The following is a 9,980-nucleotide window of genomic DNA, read 5'->3' on the forward strand; positions in this document are numbered from 1 at the left end:
GTTTGAGAAAGTATTGTTCAAAAGCTTTGACACAGTCCAGCAGCCTGTTGTAGGTGACCCTGCCTGAGAAGTGAGGTTGGACTACATGGTCCCTTACAACCTCAACTATTCTGTGATTTGGTGAGTCTGCTCTCTGCTGCAAGTGCTAAATATACACACCTTTCATATAGCATTAGGGAAGACTTTTGGCCTGGCTGACAAGTCCTCACCATTAAATGGCACTGACATCCATAACGGAGGGAGAAATAGCTTTGGATTCGGAGACCTGTTTAAATTAATGGGCTAAGTTTTCTGTTACAGTGCACTTACAGTGCCTGGAAGTGCGTTAAACTGGGAGAACATTCCAACGCCACAGTGCAAACCACACAACGTGCCGCTTTGCTTCCTTGCAGTCTCCTCTCTCCTTTTCACTCTCTTCTGCCTTCCAGAACAATTGGGAGACACTCACTTAAGCATGCTTAAGCTGCTTAGGGTTGAAGTCAATCATTTTCCATGCTTTGCTCACTTCCTGAAGAAAACTACTAAAACAACCAGGAAAATCAACATCGAACTCATGTGGCTTTTGAGCAAGGGTATACTAAAGCAGTGATGATTGTTTCAACATCACTGTATGATTCTTACGAGAATTCCTTGTGCTTTTTACTTTGGCAGGAATAACTAAACGTCTGTAGTTCAGATACCATGGTGTCTTGGTGTTAAATTAGAGACCTCTCTAAAAGTTTCTTGATTAGTCTTTAGTAAGTCATCTTAAGTTGTCCCTGCATATTACGGAAAAAAACTATGAAGAATCAATAAAATGATCAAGAGGAAACTTCAGCATCCCAATTAAGAGATTTACTACATAGCTGACAACAGCCAGTAACAAATAGAGCATATCACTGACAGATAACATCTCCTGATCTTTCCAGTTGTCTCTGTAAGGGTACTGCACATTTTAATACTCTGTGAAATCTTCTGAAGTGGGGATTCTGGATATCACTGAACGTTAGGGCACAGTTTGAGTTGAAATTTTAATGTGCAGTACATGACATGACACATCCCATCCTTAATGCTGTTAATCAGGGAACATACAAGATTTTGAGGAACACAAAGGAAAATGAGTGCTGATAGACACTTCTAGCAAAGTGTCAAATAACAAGAATGAGGAAAGATCACATGAGAAGATTCATATTTATCTTGCTTTTCCCCTCTTGATAAGTTCTGTTGTTACTTCTAATGTAGAAGTAGAGAAGTAGTAGATCTGCCCCCATCCCTTTCCATTCACCAAATAATACAGTGAAAACCCTACTGAACTGTTATCTTTAGTTGAGGGACAAGTGCTGATCAGGCAGATTAGAGAGATTTATAGTATTCTAAAATATCCTAAAAACTTTAAGGATTGCAAAGTTGTCCATTATATGCCATAAATAACAAGATGCTCAAAAAAAGAAAGAGAGAATATGTGTTTGGTTTACTAAAAACCAACATAAATCAAATTCGTAAACATTCCTTCACTTTGTTTTCCCATAAAAATCACAGATCACCATTTCCAGATGCAGGAAGCAGTGAAGAACTGGCTTCAAAATCAGCAAGTTGTAAAATTTAGCTTCATAACTTGCTTCATGGGTCTGTTAAAACTCACCAGTCTGATGACTTTCAGGTCAGGCTGCCCTTATTCCCTTCATTTTATGAAGAAATAGGAGCTGGCTAGTGCTACTGAGATATATGGAGGCAGTGCTTTCAAACAGAGAGAGTACAGTGATGACACACTTGAGTTTTTCCTGGTTCAACTAAGATATATCTAAGATATACCCTCCCATCTCCTACTCTAAAATGAGAATAATGACATGACTCTTCTCTATCAAACCCACTGAGATTTGTTCACTAAAACCATTAAGACTACTAGCAATACCAAGAACTTCTGTTACATGTTACCTTATTGGAAGAATCCGAATCAGTAACAACAAAACCCAGCAAGCCTTTTCTAATCTAGCCTAAAAAGCACTCTTGCCATATACTACTCTAGAGAAGGACAGACAGACAGAAAATAAAATAAGGGGTGTTTCTGTCTCAAAGGCAAACCAGATTTTGCCAAAAAGATAATGAAAATGTACTTGAAATTTTAAAGAATACTTAGGACCACCAGAACAGAAAATGAAAGATATTAATATTGAATAACTTCCTTGAAGCAAATTTACAAAAAGAATCATCCAAAAATATACAAGTAACAGAATTAAAGAAGTTTCTGTTTAATATCAAAGTTTGTGTTTATGCAAGAGAGATTCAAGGGACTATGAGTTTATCTCAGTAATAATGTGAGAAGCCTCAGTGAAATATATATGCAGATTCTTAAGACAAAAAGCTGTATAAGTAATAAATTTTCCCACAATGCATCAGCAATTTTATCTCAGCTCCAGGAAAATCACAAGTATCTTACTGCCATGGAGTAAAAGGTCCCCAAAGTAGCAGGTCTCTCTCTCTCACTCACTTGTTACTATTCACTTCAAATTATTGAGCTCACTAACAATTTGCATTAACAGGCAATAATTGTGTGAATATCTTCACATGAAGCATGCACTCTGAAGGGATACACTTTCTGTCATTTGCCCACATTGTACCAGACTCCACCTTAAGTGAACCCTGCTTCAGTTCTGGAAGATGGTATGATTTTATTAGAATGTACGAATTAGGATACATTACTCTTTGTATAACAAATTTTGCTGGACAAAAATAGGCAGTGTTGGAATTTTTACTTTTCTACTACACAGCTATGTAATGACCACCAGGCTCTGCATATTCAGCTGAGAACCATTTCCAAGAAAATACTACAGAATTATCTCCTGACACATAGTCTGGGGGTAGCTGCCTAAATTTAAATAATCATAATGAACACAGAATTGCTACTGGAAAGTCTTCAGCTTGCGAACTTCAGCTTGCTTACTACTAACCAGGCAGATGCAGAGATGCAAAGCAGGTTTTGTGCTCTGGCACCTCTCCACCATGCCAGCAATGAAAAGAAGCTCTGAAGTAAATGAGAGTAAGTCCTTCATAGTCAAACCAACCATGGCGCTAAATGATTATAAGTTACCATGCTGATAACACATTGACTTCTGCTGGATGTTTTTTTCCACAAAAATGAAAGCAGAGCAACTCTTACTTTCTGAATAGATGTTGAGTATTCCAAAGGGACCCAACTAAGAAAAATCGAGCTTGCATCTTTTAGTTCTTTTTAAACTAAAACAGTTCTGTACAGAGACTACTGCAAGAGGAGACTGACATACTTTGGGCTTATGTTACTTTGTGTGAAGATGTTGCTTCAGGGTTTTGTTCTCTTTGAATAGTGGCTGTTAGTGAGCAAGCTACAGTGTGAGAGGAGTGGGAGCCAATGAGTCTCATGAGGATATTTACCTCATGTAGCTGCTCAATCCTGCTCCGTAATATCTTTGAATTTTTTTTTTCTCACCACCAGTGAAGGATGCCAAGCTTTGTCCAGTTAGGGAAGGTGAGTACTATAATGTTTACAGTAAAATTCTGGATGAAGAAAATAAATTCTCAGGCTTTTAGAAGCTCCGTGCTTATAGTCTAACAAATGTTCTTGGCCTTTTCTCTGATACAAACCAGCTTTAGCTATGCAACACTGCATATAAATAGTGTTTCCCAGTTCTTAGCATTTCCAAGCACAAAGCAACAGATCATAAGCTTTACTACTCTCTTTTAGTGTGACTGATTTGTGTTACTTCCTTATAAGTCCTTATAATGACTGTTTTTTTAAATCCCATTCTGTTCATGTTGAAGTAAGCAAGAATAAAATTATGTATACAGTGAATGTGAGCAAGCAGGACAGAGCTATCATGCTCTTGGGGCAGCTTTTAGAGTCTTCATAAAAAGGCTGACCTTAACAAAGTTGGAACTCATGGAGAAAAAAATGGTACTTATTAATTAACTGTTTCCATTGCTTTTTAGAATAGCAATTCAGAAAGCAAGCATAGACCTTCTATTTTTTTCAGTATTTTCATTAATGCCTTTTTTTCCAAAACTTTTCAGAAGGGAGATAGTGATAATAGTCACCTTGACCGGGACAGAAAATGGTGAGAGGGACCTCAAAGATCCATAGAAGCAGTGGGAGTGACTCTTCAGAATCGGTGGGATATTTTGTCCTAGGTTGGTATGTACTGGGTCTGAGTGTGACCCGCTTCCCCTCTTCCGTTTTCACAACAAGTAAGGCTCATCCACTTTTCCTTTTGCACATCTGGTTCTCATGAGAAACATATTATCTGCTTTCTTCCTGCATTTTATGCTGATAAGTTTTTCATGTTTCGGCATTTGTCCAATGACACATGTATTCTGATGCCTGTCTGAAGCCTATTTATCCTTTCCAAACTACATGTCTCTTCTGAGTCAAGCAAAGACAACAGAATTCTAGTTTATAGGTACATTTATGTTGAAGTAAAATTCATTTTCCAAACGATTTTCATTGACCTGTTTTTTTCTGCCAGTCCCAGCAGTGGTGGAAGAGAACCCCTGAGTTCTCTTTAGAGCAGAGGCGCGTGGCTCAAGTCAGGCTGCCCGCTGCAACCTTCTGCACTAAGGCACGAGTCTTTGCGCTGCGGTGTCTGAGGAATATTCACAGAAGCAGCTCTGTAAACAGTAAAGTTACAGAAAGCGGTCACCTTCTGCAAAGGATGTTAAGGACTACAGTCATTTCACAGATACGTGCATAAGCCCGGTGTTGCATGTTATACTGGCATAGTAGGCTCCTGAAGCATGCCAGGTACTGCAGAGCACCAACAGAATAAGAGTTAATAGCAGCAAACTCAAACAGATTTCATGATTTAGAGGAAGGTATTGTTTCAGTAAACTAATCTGATATTGTCTTATTTTGCAGACAGAATTAGCAACATCTGTGCTGTCTTCAGATGATGGTAGGTCTATCTGAAGGATCCCAGCATGAGTATTTGCATGAACTTCTGGTTTATTTCAAGACAGTCTTGAAAGAAAGAATCTGGGGTTGGTACAAGCCGTGCTTCCCATCCATCTGCCATGGAATAATGCAAAAGAAACCTGCTATTGGGAATTGCAGAAGCTGGTGAAATCTACCAGCTATTTGTTACAATTTATAATTAAATTAAAAGGAGGTGAGAGAAGTTAAGCCCTACTGTGGAAAGAAAACATGGTATTTGGAGTACCTTGAGGTTAACGAACACTAAGTCAGCCTCCTGTTCCAAGTTATGTTCAGCCCAGTTTTACTCTGTCTCTGCTAGACTAAAATGTCTAGTTTCTATCAATAATCACTGCAGATTGTACTGTTTCAGCACATTTAGGGGCAGTTTATGCCAGGTAAAATTCTCTAGTCATTATGATAAAATCAATGTTAATCTGACTTACCTGTTTTTTCATACACGGTATTCCTGCAAAAGGCTATCTTTCTGAGATCTCTGAGCTTCTTTCTCTCCATATTTTTTAATTATAAATAGGAATGTTTTGCCTATTTGTGCCAATTCCATTTCTTTTTTCCTTTAATTTCAATGCATTCTCCAAGGTTGATTATGTATTTAATTCATGGTTTGCTCTAGATAAACGAATACATCCTCAAGCTATTTTAGTTCACACAAGAGACTTTGGTTTGAATTTAATACTTCAACTTTTATTCTATTCTGAGTTTGGAAGTAATTCATCTAACTTCTTGTAATAGTTTTGTGTAGTTTCACCTTAAGATCTATAAGGTGATCTTTGCATTGTCTTCAGGCTATTCTGCTTGTAGACTTCTGTAATGCAGATCTGCAGTTAATTGTTAAACATTTTTTTCTGAAATCCATTGCCTGTGCTGCTCTTGCGCCCTTCTTGCTTAGAATACTGAACTTCTATAATTTCATTTCCAAAATTATTTTCTAATTTCAAATGTCTTGCATAGTTTCTTGATCTTTATCTTGAGATAAAGAAACTGACAGTCCCTAGCAATTTTCTCCATCTTTTAATTAAAAGATCACTAATGCAATCCATAAACTAATGGATCGTGTGTCTTGTTTTGCCTGTAATGACGTTATGAATATTATTAACTAATATTTCCTATTTCTAAGATGATTAAATAAAATTATATTTGAGAACAGCATTTATGAATACATATTTTACTTCCACTCCTCCCTAAGCCTTGCAGCCTTCATCATTTAGGAGAACTCATGTTACCGGCTATGAAAGGCCAGACAGCGCTCCTGCCAAAGCCATTAAAGCCTTCTTTTCAGTCAGCCAGTAGACTAGCTGTTGAGCAATTTGAGGCCCTCCTTTCCCCTAGGGGCTAAGTACACTGTTACTGCAGTACTTCCAGTCGCTTCTGCATGGAGAGTAAAAAAGGAATTCCGAAGAATCTGTGCTTTTAAGCAACTACAAGGTCAGAGGAGCAGGACCAAAGGATAATTAGAAGTGTTAAATAACATTCTCTTTGAAGATGCATAGCTTTTGGAATATCCAAAATAATCCAAATTAAAATAGCTAAGGTATCTGTAACTGAATTTTTTTTTATAAGCATTCTTCCTCTACTGGGCAACTGTTAGGGAGCAGCAACAGGAGGGTAAGCGACGGCTGCGGGCAACCTCAGCACAGGCGAGGCAACCGCCTCAGCGACAGGGCACAGTCCCACAGCACCAGAGGTAGGTGAGCCCCATGGTGACAGCAACGGGCCCTATCAACAGCTTGGTGATCTTCAGGCAGGACAATAACCCCCACCTCCCCCCCGCCCCCCCAAAAAAAAACCCAAAATAGCTTTAAAAGATAAGTGCTGCCACATACAAAGGTTTTCTATATAAATCTAGGAAGCCAGGCTTCAGTTGGCCATATGGCAAACACTAAAATTTGCTTACATCCACATTTTGTTTGAACGAGTGTACTTCAGGCTGATGGAAGTAATCAATTGTTATCTTTGTGGATTGTGAATTTTCATTTTAGATTAAAAGAAAACAGCTTGAGAGAGTCCTGTGTTAAAGGATTTGATATCTGAAATTTCATACAGATTAGTTGGCTACTGCTAGTTTTCCACACTCCACATAACATTGCTAAGAGCCTACAAGCAAAAGCAGTGTAGTACTACTGTATTGATAAATTATATTTCCCTGGGCAATGCTGCAAGTTCTTCTTATCTTCTCTTACTTTAAACCGACTGCATGTTAACTGATGAAAGGTAGTTTCTAAATGGTCATTTTTTTATAATGATGTAGCAAGAAGCATTTAAGTTTCCATCGCACCAGCTGTCTTTGATAGTTGCGACTGATAGGCAAGTAGCTAGCACCAACTGGTTAGTTGGTGACTTTTCCTTCTCATTCCCTTTTTTGGGTACTTACGTGGATGCAATGAGGAAGATTGCTCACCCTCTTCTACCCCACACCTCATGAGGGTGACGTTTGTTATCAGTGTGTTTTGGAGGACTAGCCGTCTATTGTCACAAATGTACTGCTTGATCCCTAGGTGTGCATGTGTGAGATTCAGAAAGATAAACCAAAATAAAATGAAATCAATATGAAAATTCAGTATCAAACTCCCTCTATTTGAAATGGTTTAAACAAACAAAATTATTTATCTCTCAAACTCACTATGCACATTTCAACTGCAAGGTAGGTTGTTGCTGTATTGGAAGTCCAAAGGAAATAAACAGGATTTATACTTACTTAGTCACACTTTGGACCACACCAACTTCAAGCACAGAGCTAACTTTGACTCAGAATGTGCAGACCTCAAAAACAGTCATCTGCAACTAAAATGGAATAATCTTCACAAGATTCACTAAATCTTTAATTTCTTTTCCTCTGTATGGATGGATATGTAATAATAATAATTTTGTTTCAGAACTTTAAGCTGAAAAATAGCTTTTTGTCTGTCAAGTATTTCATTCAAATTTATTTAATATTTTAGCTAAGATTCCTAAGATGCATGTACTGTCTACAGGTCAAAGCCTAATACTCAGTTAGTTATTAGTTTATCTTTATTAGTTTGACGCTCCAGACAAAACTTACAGAGAAGTCTGAATTACGCATGTCTCCATTCTGACTTGAAGAGGAGGGCAGTTAAGTAGAGACTTAGAAAGATTACTCACCCAAAGAAAACATCTTACTTGGAGAAGTAAAGGTATATCACTTCTTCTTCTGTGCTGAGGTGTAAGTGCCAAAATGCTCTAAATTTAAGTTGACGGTGTTTAGGAAGGAGAAGGGCAAAGTCTAATATATGTCATCCTAGAAAAACTAGAGGCTTGTAGGTGCATTATGCTGAATATTTTCTACATTGAAGAGATGTTTTCATCTCTTCTGAGGTGAAAGTGTTACAGTAGCCGTTAACAAGAAGGTGTTCAGTCATTCACAGTTCTCTAGCTATGCATCTGTTGCATTCTTTTTGTTATTTTGTAAATGAGAACATCTAACTTGTGGGTGAGGAAAGATCCATCAAACTTTCCTCTTTTTAATCTGCAGGTAAAATTTTGAAATGAACATATATCGAGAACCTAGAGTATGTGTATACTTTAACACTATGTATTCTGTAAAACAGATTTCATATATCCATCAGTCATACATATCCCACCTTTTCTGAGTGAAATTTGCTATTTGCCAGTATTCCACATATATAAATTAATTAGGCATATAAACTATTCATTAACATTTTAGCTTTGATTATCCTAATTCTGCTTCCAGTATTTACTGGAATCATCGACTAACGGAACTGAACATCCCAGTGAGCAGAAGAAGTATCCAGCCTTCGCTATTTTTAAGGTGATACCTAAGCCTATTTCAAAACACATTCTTTAGAGGAAAGCAAAGTCATAATTCATCTACTGAACAGGAATAATTTTTTCTTGCCTAGTTACATAGTGGAAAAAGCATTCCATCATGTGGAATGACCAGCCAAGCAAATCTGTGACATGTTATTAATCAAAATATTTTTTTTTTTTTAGCAGGAAAAAGAAAAGTTTGATTACAACTAACGAAGGTGTCCAGACGTTCTAGCTGTAACACAAAATAGTTATAAATAGTTACTTGTATTAGTGGATAACAGGTAACAGTACGGTAAAATTTGAGGATTCTGTTATCTTTTTCTGAGGTCATATTTGAAATCAGTGTAAACATAGGAATGTTTTTAGAAAACAGATTTCTGCTTATTTCACATAATCCAGACACATAACAATAACTTCCTGTATTGAATAAGACAAAGCCAACATTTTTCAAGTACTTATATAATGCGACATTTTTTTTCTCAGTACTGAGTTTGCTCAAAACTCTCTGTCTTCACTGGGAGACATATATTACCGACTTCTTCAGAAAACAAGGTTCTAAAACTTTGGTTTAAGATTCTAAATATGGATATAAATGTCAACTCTTAATTATTTACTTAAAAGCTTTGGTATAGGAGTTTGATACTCATACGTACTGCTGTTCCCCGACACGATGTCCTGCTGATATCATATCCCTGATATCCTGTTGATACGTAGCTCTTCTGACTTCACTGCAACTTGGCAGCGATTAGTAATGTAAATTGTCATGTAGAACTGGGGCTTGTTAATAGAGGATGCCATAAAAGGTGGAGATGGGCATTAAGCCCCTAAACTGACTTTGGATCTGCAAAATAACATAGGTAATGAGGGAGTAAGTGTAGTGCTGAAGACAAACATAAGATCACAACAATTTGCAAAATGCAAATTTTACACTAGATCAGATGTGGAGAGTATTTTATAGGGTATGTTTGTTTGCAAATATAGAAAAGATAAAAATAATAGAATTTTCATAAGAAGCAACACAGTATACTGCACAGTATAGAGAAGCAACCTACCTTACGAGGTTGCTTTTCTTCGAGCTGCAGTGCTCCTCATTAAGCTATTTAGATAACCATGACCGTTCACAGACTCCATGCATGAGCACCAAACGTCTTACTTTTTGTAGACGGGTTTGGGTTCTCTTCTAGGAAAAGACCCTTTGTAAAGATCTTTGCATTCTTGCTTCCATGTGATCTTAGTCAGTAGTGAGATATTT

The sequence above is a fragment of the Rhea pennata genome, chromosome 6 (assembly GCF_028389875.1).
Source record: "Rhea pennata isolate bPtePen1 chromosome 6, bPtePen1.pri, whole genome shotgun sequence".
Taxonomy (NCBI): domain Eukaryota; kingdom Metazoa; phylum Chordata; class Aves; order Rheiformes; family Rheidae; genus Rhea; species Rhea pennata.